Genomic DNA, 12,795 nt, shown 5'->3' with positions numbered 1-12,795 from the left:
ATGAGAACCCACTAATTGGAATTCTGAGTTATATTTCTTAAATAAACCTTACCTAAAATGTATACAAATGGATCAAGAATCCACTTCTGGCAATATGGCAAGTAAGTTACCCAGACTGGCTCTAATAGACTGCTCAATCTATGGTGCTACTTAAGAGAAAATTAAGAAAAAAGAAAAAAAAAAAAATTAACAACTTCCTAATTTAGCACAAATGTAAAAACCTATGGAGGGTAGCTTTTGACTTAAAGGTGACTCCACATCACTGCTTTAAAACACAAAAACTGAGGGCTGGGGTTGTGGCAGAGCACTTGCCTAGCATGCATGAGGTACTGGGTTCAAATCTCAGCATATATAAATAAATAAAATAGAGGTCCATCAACAACTAAAAAAATGTTTTTAAAAAATGCAGGAGAAAGGCTATATATTCTGAGACTTCCTTACATATAGCTGCAAAATCCAAAGGGCTACACCTGCAAAATATACCTGAAGGAGCAATAAACCTCCTTTGCAGAAGGTGACAGCAAGCGAACTAGCCTGCTTTACCTTGATGCTGGTAGAAAAAAAGAAAAATATCTGAGAATTTATAACTACAAGCTAGGTGTAAAATGAGTTTGTGGAATAGGAAGAAGATGAAAAGGGGTAAAGAACATGGAAATAAACTATATATCTTATCAGCGAGTTATAGAAGGAGAAATAGAAACAATAAGCGTCATTATTCAAGATCTCTCCACACTTATTCAGACATTATCATTATCCTCACCTGCAGGAAGCTTGAAGAAACCCAAGTGAGACTACAAAATAATATTAACAACAACAATAATGAAATGAGGGGAAAAAAACACCTTAACACAATATAATACTGCAGAACACTAAAGAGGGGATAGCTCTGAAACAACAAAATAAGAGATTACTTACAAAGGAAGGGCAATTAAAACTTCAAAAGCAACATAGGCAAAGGACTGGAAAAAGCCAGTGCATATACCTATAGTCCCAGATTCTCAGGAGGCTCAGACAGAAGTATCATAAGTTCAACGCCAGCCGGGACGACTTAACAGAACCCGATCTCAAAATAAAAATGAGCCAGATGTGCTGGTGGTGGCAACCATAAATGGTGGCACACACCTATAATCCCAGTGATTTGGGAGGCTAAAACTGGAAGATCACAAGTCCAAAACCAGCCTCATCCACTTAGTGAGACCCTCAGTAATTTAGCAAGACCCCGTCTCAAATAAAAAGGACTGAGGATGTGGCTCCACGGTAAAGTGCCCCTGGATTCAATCCCTAGAACTGGAAGAAAAAAAAAAAAAAAAAAGAAAGAAAGAAAGAAAGAAAAGAAAAGGAAAAGAAAGGAAAAAGGCAAGAAAGCAAGCAAATAAATTTTAAAAAACTAAAAGGGGCTAAGGAAGCCAGGCACAGTGGTGCACACCTATAATCCCAGCAACTCAGTAGGCTGAGGAAGGAGGATCGTTAAGTTCAAAGTCAGCCATGTCAACCAAGTGATTCCCTAAGTAGCTTAGCAAGATCCTGTCTCAAAATAAAAAGGACTGGAGATGTAGCTCAGTGGTAAAGTCTCTTTTTCACCAAAAGATCTTCACTAAAGGAACTTTTAAATCATGTAGTTCAGGTAGAAAACAAAATTATCATGGAAGTAAAGGAAATCTAAAAAGATACAGTGAGCCAAGAAAACAGTCAAGTGATAAAATAAATTAAAAAGAAATTTTTTTTGGCAGTATTAGGGATTGAACCTAAGGGTCTCGAGAATGCCTAACAAGTGCTCTACCACAGAGCTACATCTCCAGGTAAAGTAGTCAAATAAATTTAAGCAAAGATTGATTACTTAAAACAACCATTTGTCTAGAACTTTCAATGTATGCAGAAGAGGAATATGCTAAAATTAAGATTATAGACAGTAGTGTTACTCGTTAGAAGAAGGACAATCAAAGCATTCTAAGTTACTTTATTATTCAGGAATAGGTTAAAGTCACTGAATAATTTATTTAGACTTTTCCTAAGAAAAGTATGCATGTTAAAAATAACTAGTATAACCACTGAAAGAATTATAAATGTATTAACTTGATAAACAAATTAACACTGGTAAGATACTGGAAGATGGAATGAGGAAAAAAACATGCACACAAAAAAGCATGCACACTGTGAATTCAATAAAGAATGGTAAGAGGGCTGGGACATAGATCAGTGGGAGAGCACTTACCTACCATGTGGGAAGTCCTACGTTTGATTCCCAGCACTGGGGGGAAAATGAAAACAATAGGAGGTAGGAAAAGTAGAACAAATAGGCAACAGAAAAGGACAGAAATAAATCTAAATCTATCAGTTACCACTATTGACACAAATTCCAGTTAAAAAATAAAGAAGGGCATTCAGAACAAAAACAAGGTTGGGTGTGGTGGTGCACACCTGTAAACCCAGTGGCTTGGGAGGCTGAGGCAGGAGGACCAGAAGTTCAAAGCCCGTCTCAGCAATTTAAGGAGGTTCTAAAGGGGGATGTGGCTCAGTGGTTAAGTACCCCTGGGTTCAATCCCTGGTATAAAAAAAAATTTTTTTAAAGAAAAGAAACAGAATGAAAAATACTATTCCAAAAGAAAGCCAGAATGACTATATTAATCCAAGAAAACAGTAAGAATAACAAAAACAACATAAAAAACCATAAGGCTAAAAAATACTTTTAGAGCATCTTTTCATAATGATAAAATGTTCAACAATAAATAAAAGTTCCAAACTGTTTTGTTATTTTGTTATAATTTTATTTTGTCATTAATATGCTTAATAACATAGACTGAAAAATATATCAAGTAAAAATTAACACATCTATAAGGAGAAACTTCCAAGACTACACTCCTGGTAAGAAACATCAACCTACCTTTCTCAAAAGAGAAACTGATAGAGCAGTCCATTCCCAAAGTAAAACCAAATCCAAAACCAAATCCAAACAAAAGGCAAACTTAAGATTTTAATAAAACCACCAACAACGTCATGGATATACATGCAATATCATCCTTAATAATGGAGAATTTATGTTCTTTCCACACACATGGACCATTTAAGAAAACAAGTCATAAGCTAAGTCTTCAGTTAGTCTCTACAATTATGACATAGTCTCTGATAATAAAAAAAATAATTGGAAAGTGTTACAATAACTTATACTTAAAAGTGTATTTGTTATTTCTGTGGTGCTAGGGGATATAACCTAGGCCTTGAGCATGCTAAGCATGCACTCTACCACTAAGTTACATCCATAGTCCCCAAAATTACATATTTTGAAATTAAATGTATGCTCCTACTCCTAAATAACTCATGGGATAAAAAAGGACTATTGTAAAATGAACAAACCCAAGAGTATCATGTATCCAAACTTGTGGGGAGGCCACCTAAAATGGCACTGAAAGGCAGTTTTAAATCCAATTTAAAGTTTTTAAAATAGGAAAAAAAAACCCTAAAAAATCTGAGATAGGCATGTGGCTCAGTGTTTAAGTGCTCCTGGGTTCAATCCCTGGTACAAAAAAACAAAAAACAATAACAAAAAAAAAACTACTCTTTGAAATACAACAATAAATGAGGCTGGGTGTGAGGCTCAGTGGTAGAGTGCTTGCCCAGCATGTGTGTGAGGCTCTGGATTTGACCCCCGGCATCACAAAAGAAAAAAAAAAAAAAAAAAGAAAAAAAGAAAAGAATCAAAAAATATAAAAAAGACCTCCAGAAAAACTAATTGTAAAAACTTAATAAGAATGAACATGGAACATCATTACAGATATTACAGATTCAACTGATAAAAGAAAGAGGACAATACTTAATACAAAGCTACCATCATCAAGCATCAAGTCATCAAGTGTGGTACTGGCAAAAGGAGAGATGTCCAGAGAGTCCACATATAAACCCAACTGATTTTCAACAAGGATGCCAAAAAATTCAATGTGAAAAGAGCAATCTCTTCAACAACTGATGCTAAGACAAATGGATTTCCACATGCAAAATAACGAAGTACAGTCCCTATTTTATACTAAACACTAAAATTAACTCAAATTGAGTTAATGAATTAAGGTAGGCATTAAAATTATAAAGCTCTTTGAAACAGTATGGGAAGAAAGCATATATATATAGAGAGAGAGAGAGAGAAAAGCATATATATATATATATAGAGAGAGAGAGAGAGAGAGAGAGAGAGAGAGAGAGAGAGAGAATGTGTGTGTATCCCTATTTTATTTTGAGATAGGGTCTTGCTAAGTTAACAGAGCTGGCCTTGAACCTGTGATTCTCCTGCCTCCTGAACAGCTGGGATTATAGGCATGACACTGAATCTGGCAAAAATATCATAATTAATGGTGAAATATGAAACAATTTCCTTTGAGGTCAGCAACAAGATATGAAACAAAATTGAATATCTACAGATGTCTAAGACAGTAGTAATGGTCTGAGGTAGACAAACAGACGAAGAGTATACTCAGAAGAGTACAGACACAAAACTATTCATATATAAAACTTCATTTATGATACAGGGAGCAGATCAGAGAGGAAATGAAGGTCTATTTCAATAAAAAGCTACTAGGAGCCAGGTGCAGTAGCAAATGCCTGTAATCCCAGAGGCTTGAGAGGCTGAGACAGGAGGATCTTGAGTTCAAAGCCTGCCTCAGCAATTTAGCAAGGCTCCAAGCAACTCAGTGAGACCCTGTCTCTAAATAAAATACAAAACAGGGCTATGGATATGGCTACTGGGATAACCAATTATTCATCTGAAAGAGTGAAGTTGTATTACTTGTCTCTCACTCTCAAAATAAGCATCAATTACTAGGAGATTTAAGTACTGAATATGAAAGGTAAAATAAAGTTTTTAATGGCCAATGCAAGGGGTAATATGTTTATAATTTGTGGTTAGGAAAAGATGTTTTATGATTAAACTATAAAGAAAAAACTGATACATTTAAGTATATTAAAATTAAGGACTCCTGAGAGGAAATATATAAACTTACTATATACTTTACTGTGTTCAGGGAAAGGGGACAGGTTATACTTGAATACCATCAAAGGTTATCATGAAGTCTAAAGGAGAAACGTCAAATAACCAACTGAATTTAAAGATCAAATTATTTTAATTCTTTTTAAAGCTCTTCCATATTTTATAATAATAAAATTAATTAAGAAGGAATCTTGTCAAGCAAGATTATTTGAAAAAATAACATGATGCTAATACAGGGTTGTCACTATTTCAACTACTTTATATCTTAAATACTACACATTTGTGCCTGCATTTAATAAGATCAACAAATCATTGTAGGAATTTGAAACAAACAAACAAAAAAGCACATAGCTCATTAAGTATTTTCATCAATGTCTGCATCTACATCTTACTTCAAGTATTAGTAATGATGCCCATAGTCGAATCCCTATAGTGTCTCAGGTAAGTGGGATGTTAGTTTTGCCTTTCCCACTATCACTGGATCATTAGGTTTTAACCAAATGGGATGGGTTACTCATTTGTCAAATGTAATGCTAGAACCTCTTTGGATGCTTCAGGGAAGAAACAATGTATTAAGATCACCCTAGATGGATGTGGGTAGCTTTTTTTTAAAATTTTTTAATATTTTTAATTGTAGATGGACACAATACCTTTATTTATTTTATTTTTTATGTGGTGCTGAGGATCAAATCCATTGCTTCACATGCTGAGCCTACAACTCCAGCCTAGGAGTGGTGGCTTTTTGACTAAGTCCTAGCTGGGGAGACTGACGCAGGAGGATCATTTGAGCCCAGGAATTCAAGGCCAACCTAGGTAACATAGTGAGATCCTGTTTCTTATAAATTGACTTAAAAAAAATTTTTTTTAAATAAAAGGTAAGAGCTCCCTTGGAAAAAGTAGTAATTTCTTTAAAAAATAAATGGAGCAAGTAGATAACATATTTTTAGGACTTTCTAAATAATTATGAAATTACAGTGCCAAAGAAATACAAAAAACACATCATTGACTTGGGGAAGTATTGACACTGTATTTATTACTGAAAAGGATGAGTTCAAAAATCAACATTTATCCCAAGATAAACACATTTTTTAAAAAACAATCAATGTACACATGTCATGAAATCATATAAATTTATTCCCATTTCACCCAGCACCAAGGTGCCTCCCCTTCACTCTAAACACACACATACATATAAGTAGGACATTTTCTTCTAAACCATAAGCATCTGGCTCATGTGAAAACAGAACGATTTGAAACACACATAAGCTCCAGCATTCAGACTTGTAGTTTCGACATGCTGCCCACACAGTACTTTGTGAGCATGTGATTAGGAGTAATGATGCACAATCACACCACATTCTTTCCCTCAGCTCACACATCAAGAACTTGCCCTCTCAGCTGCATTCTTCTCTGCAAACAGCCACAGTCACCTTAGCAACCCTGTGCTCCTAATATGGACAGCTGGTCCATTTAAAGTCAGTTCTTCTGGCAGGGAAACTGCTTGTTCTCCAAATTGGGGGAGAGAGGAGAGCTTTTTCTTTCAATACACATTACAGGGGTTGATTTAACTTGATCAGCACTTTTGTTCTGGGGTAGCAATTTGTGTGGAGTTTCAACCTATTCCGAGGGTTTTTTTTTTTTTTTTTTTTTTTGGGGGGGGGATTTATGTTTTTGTTTTGTTTTAATCTAATAGCAAGTAGCTTAAAAAAAATAATCAAACCAGCGCATATGGAACTCTAAGAGAAGAACATGAAATAAAAAGGAACCTAAAATAATTATATATTTTTAAAAACTATAATATTCCACATTTTTGTGAATAAAATTCGACTTCAGTTAAACTGAATGATTATATCTGACATCTTAATATATAATGAGAAATTGGAGACAGAAGACCTGTGTCTTAATTTCATAGCCTATTTTTTAAATATCAAAAATACTGCTAGGAGGGGAGGTGAAGGGAGAGGAAGGGGTAAGGGGGTAGGAATGACAGTAAAATGAATCAGACATTATTACTCTATGTGCATATATAGATTACATGAATTACATGACCTGTGTAACTCTACATCATGTATAACCAGAAGAATGAGAAGGTATACTTCATTTATGTATGATGTGTCAAATGCATTCTACTAAAAAAGTGTTCTATCATGTATATTAATTAGAGCAAATTTAAAATTAAAAAAAAGACAATTCAGATGATAAAAAACAAAAAACAAAAAAACACCCATTGCTAGGGGCTAGGGATGTATGCATACACCCTGTGTTCCATCCCCACCACAGCAAAATAAAATAATTAAATTAAAAGCTAAACATCAAAGTCCCATGCTCCAGGGCATTAAGCAGTCTTTCTCCACTCTTTTATTCCACCACCTACATGTGAAATTTCTCACAATCTTTCCACAGGTTCACATGAAACTAAGTGGTTAGCATATCTGAAGACCCAGAATGGACCTAGGATAACAATGAACTACTTACTCATAACCAATTTTGATCTCTGCCTGTATCTGGAACTGAACCCAATTAAGCCTTTCTGGATAAAATATATCGGTTTATAATCCAGTATACCTGATTTCTACAATACAAACAAATAATTTTGGGAGAAGGAATTGCTATACGCAGAAATACATGAGATAAAATCGCTCTTTCCATTACGATGAAGGGATTTAAATTTCAGTGCATCAAAACTAAACACCTAGCTGGGTGCAGTGGCATACACCTGTAATTCCAGTGGCTCAGGAGGCTGAGTCGGGAGGACCCCAAGTTCAAAGCCAGTCTTAGCAACTTAGTAAGATCCTAAGCAACCCAGGGAGAGACCCCGTTTCAAAATAAAAATAAAAAGGGCTGGGGATAGGGCTCAATGGTTGCACATCCCTAGGTTCAATCCTCAGTACCAAAAAAAAAAAAAAAAAAAAAAAAAAAAAACCCAAAAACAAACAAAAAAACCCCCCTAAAATTAAACCCCTAAACCTCTAATATTTAAGGAAAGTAAACATAAACTAAAAATATCTAAATTTATGATAGTCACTCTAATTGAAAGTATTCACGGAATACTTTTTCTATATAACACAGTTAAAGCAAACCAATATTAAATAAATAAATGCTGCTTTAGTGAATCTTAAGATTAAAGGACTACCACGTACATTATTCATTGCTTTCATTTTTGTTTTTAGTTGTGTTTTTTAAACTTCTCAGGCTATGAGATTCTTCCTGGTTGGAAACACTTCTCTTAAGACTAAACTAGTAATTACATTTTCTATATACAGCAAAGTATCAGCTGATAGAGTGGCAGTATGGGTTAGTAAAAAGAACCTACAGTCAATTCTACAGTTGTTTTCCTTATCTCTAAAATGTAAATACTATCTATTTTGATAATATAACAAAGTGAAAATAATAAAATTATTTTGCCATACAAGACTCAAAAATTAAAGACACTGGAGAAAGGGACCATGTTACTTGATATCTAACTCTCTAAATTGTTATTTTTTTTAAATACATATTTTGTTAGTTGTAGATAGACACAATACCTTTGCTTTATTTATTTATTTTTATGTGGTGCTGAGGATCAAACCCAGTGCCTCACATGTGGTAGGCAAACTTCTACCACTGAGCCACACCTCTGTCCCTAAATTGTTATATTTTTTTAAAGGGTAGAAGTATTCAAGGAAGCATGGACTATGAAATCAGTAACAACTTCAAGAGTTTCTGGTCTTTCCACCAAATATTTTATAAAAATATAAACATAAATATTTCTCTCAAAAAGCCTCAATCTTGACTTTATCTTTATGTGAATTCCCTTCCTGCTATTGTGTTCCCTCCAACATTCAGATATCCAAATAATGGTCAATGTGATGGTATTATGAGGTAGTTAAGTCTTTAAGAGGTGTTTAGGCCCAGACATGATAGCAAGTAACTGTAATCCAAATATTTGGAGGCTGAAGCAGAAGGACTGAGTTCTAGGCCAGCCTAAGCAGCAAAACCAAGACCCTGTCTCAAAACAAAACAAAACAAAAAGTGGCAAGAAAAAATAATAATAATTAAAAAAAAAAAAATAGTGGCAAGAGACATAAGGGCTTCTCCCTTGTGAATAGGATTAAGGCCCTTAACAAGGGGGCTTCACATAGCCCTTTCACCTTCTACCAAATACACAGCATTCCTCTTCTCTGGAGAACACAGTCCTCACCAGAGAACACAACCTGCCAGCAACTTGATCTTGGAATTCCCAGCGTCCAGACTGAGAAATTTCTATTCTTTATGAATTACCCACTGTAGTATTTTTGTCACAGCATCAAAAATAGACTAAGACACTTTCCCTTTTCCATTCCACTATGAATCAATTCCATATGTCTTCCTAGACCCCAGAACTAAGTGCCCCAAGACCTTCCTTACACACCAAGAAATTATCCTAACAAGGTACCTTCAATTTATTCCACTAATGGCAGTTACTCTTGGATCTGACCACTGCTGTCATTATTTCCTGCTTAATGTTAAGAAGGATACCATCCTCTCACAAGAGCTCCTCCCTCTATCTTCTTTTAACTGCTATGGGGAATCCCATCACCATGAACTTGGGAGCTTTAAAGTTCATAGAACATGGCTCTATTTCAAGGAAGTAGTAGGAAAATAGATTAATGTTCACATACAATACAATGTAGAAATTAATTAGTGACAGATAGTGGGAAGGTTTCATATTACTGGTATTACATTTCAACTACTAAGTTTTTGCGGGGTTAACACTGTTTACAGAAGAGACATACATTTTTGTTACACTCCACCATTCTTTTCTTTTCCTCTTCTGGTATTGAAGATTTAACCTAGGGATGCTTTATCATTGAACTATATCTCTGGTCCTTTTTATTTTGAGACAGAGTCTCACCTAGTTGCTGAGGGTCTCATTAAATTTCTGAGGCTGACTTAGAACTTGAGATCCTCCTGCCTCAGCCTCCCGAGTTGCTAGGATTACAGGCATGCCCCACATGCCAGGGTCCATCATCCTTTGCTTTGACTATTCTTATAAGTTTTCAATAGGCAGATCTTCTAAACAGAGGTCTATATTTCTTCCTCTACACATTCACCACATTTAACTCACATTATTTAACTTTAATACAAAGATATAAGCACAAATTGGCCCTTTCTTAAATGCCCACTTTAGATGCCTTATACTTTTACGGAAGTTTACATGTAACATTTTCATAAACATAATCTGGAATACAATGTAGCAGTTTGACAAAACAAACTTGATGAACACTCAGCAACAAGGCCAGATTTGGGGGAAGAGTGGAACAGGATTCAAGAATAAGACATAATATATCCCTTTCACATGTTAAAATATGGCTCAGAATATAATTCAGTGATAAAACTCTAGCCAAGCATGCACAAGGCCCTGTGTTCAATCCCTAGTACCAGAAAAAAGGAGAAAGGGAAGGAGGGAAAAGAAATGTATGTAGGTTAAATCATTTCATTCGAAGGTTTGTTAAGGTCAGCTAGAGTACTTTATGCTCTGAGTTCCTTAAGTTATATTAGGCATGGTTTAGGGTGACGGTCTATCTTTTATATAAATTTCAATACAGGCACAATATGTGGTGGACATGCGTGCAATTCCAGTGACTCAGGAGGCTGAAGCAAAATGATCACAAATTCAAGATCATTCTTAACCATTTAGCAAGACCCTGTCTCAAAAATAAAATAAAAAGGGCCAGAGACATAGCTCCAGGGTAAAGCACCTCTGGGTTTGATCCCCAGTACCACAAAATGGTGGTAGTGATGATGATGATATATACACACACACACATATAAAAGAACACAAATAAAAGAATATACATAAAAATATTAAAAGGTCATATATATCAGAAATACACTTAAAGGAAATAAAAGAATAGTCCTTTAATGAACCAACGATGACAGGTGTGACACAAATTAAGCAACAGTCTTAGTACTCCTATAACCTGATATTAAAAACGTTACATCAGAATCTTCCTCGTTCATAAGTTACTCAGAAATTTAAACAAAATTGTGTAAAATATACTATGTGATGTAAAATTTACCATCTCAACCATTTTTAAAAGTGTATGCATAATTAACATTTTTCAAATATTACCACTGTCCCTTTAATACCTAGCTCTCTAGCAGGATGATACTATACAAATGTGAACAATTTTCCCTTGAAAATTTCTACCCTAAAAATAAAAATTATAGTAGGATGCATGCCTGATATCCCAGCTGTGCAGAAGGATCACAGGTTTGAAGCCACAATGGGTTGGCTATAAGCCAGTGAGACCATGTCTCAAAATAAAAAATAAAAAGAACTGGGATGTGGCTCAGTGGTTAAGTGCCCTTGGGCTCAATCCCTGGCACCAAAAACTAAAATAAAATTATAAAAACATCTAGGTGCTTATAAAAATAAATATTTAACAAACAGTTTACAAGGAAACCCTAAGAGTACCAGACATTATGATTCATCATCATGGTGTATCATGCATTCTATTAATGTAAAAGATTTAAATTTCATTTGCCAAAAGAACAATGATAGAGATGTAATAGTAAGTTCACTGAGATTAAAGTTTTTAAAATTTGTCTTGCTTTAAGCACAGTGGTACAGGAAAAGAAGGTTCTCTATTTCTCCTGAAGCACCGCCTCACCATCTTTGAGAAATGAAGATCAAACAATGCTACACAAGGGTTCCAGGACCTCCTCCTTTCACCTCTTAGAAGTAAAGAAAAATAGAGAAGAGGAATTTCACAAGAAACTGGAAAAGGAAAAATCTTAGTGATCTGCTCTCCCTTCAGCTAGTGGGTCCCTTTATTTTAATCCTTTATTTCCAAACCAGCATAAAAATTGACCCAATTAACTAAAGCAGTTTCAAAAATGGAGAAAAAGATATATCTGTGAGTACATGCGCCACTCAGATCATGTGATGAGAAAAAAGTGAATACTTAATAAGAAAGAGTTATCAATCTCAAAAATTCATTATAAAAGCATTTTTAATTAACAGGCTAAGTTAATCTACAGTGATCACTACTATCTATCCCAAGAAGTTCCTGAAAAAATTTAATCAATGTAAGTTCTTAAACCTGCCAAACACTTGATTTCAAGTTCTTGGACACAAGGAAAACAAATCAATAAGATTTTATGAAATAATCACTTAACATTTTATCCTTCAGAAATCTAAAGGATAGTATAAATTAAGTATGACTTAAATCCACTAAAAGGTAAGCATTTAAAGGAATTTTTTAAACATACAGCTGGGCATAGTGGCACATGCCTATAATTCCATGGCTTGAGAGGTTAAGGCAGGAAAGATCAAAGCCAGCCACAGCAAAAGTGAGGCGCTAAGCAACTCAGTGAGACCCTGACTCTAAATAAAATACAAAATAGGGCTGGGAAAGTAGCTCAGTGGTTGAGTGCCCTGAGTTCAATCCCCAGTACCCCAAAAATAAAAATACACATTGGAAGTTAATCTTTACAATCAATCTAACAGGAAGCATCCATATTTTAAATATAGTAGTTATACAATTTCCATTAATGAGAACATAGCTAAACTTAAATCTCCTTCAATTTAAAGCCAAGAGAATTTTACGAGACCTCTCTTTCCCCAAAGTCATTTAGGTAGTATGCACTGAGTAAAAGATGAACGAGCTTCAACAGAACTTTTATTCCTAAGAGGAATAAATCTACTCTTAGGTTCTAGGAATAAGCACAGTATTTGAGTTTCAGAGGTGACCACTTTTATCATACCCTTCTAATTCTTACATCAAACAAGAGGACAGTATCTTACTAACAAATTCTGAGGGAATAAAAGAGAGAATAATAAATTTATGCAAGTAGCA

Source organism: Sciurus vulgaris (assembly GCF_902686455.1).
Source record: "Sciurus vulgaris genome assembly, chromosome: 5".
Classification (NCBI taxonomy): Eukaryota; Metazoa; Chordata; class Mammalia; order Rodentia; family Sciuridae; genus Sciurus; species Sciurus vulgaris.
Note: the sequence above shows the minus strand (reverse complement) of the source record.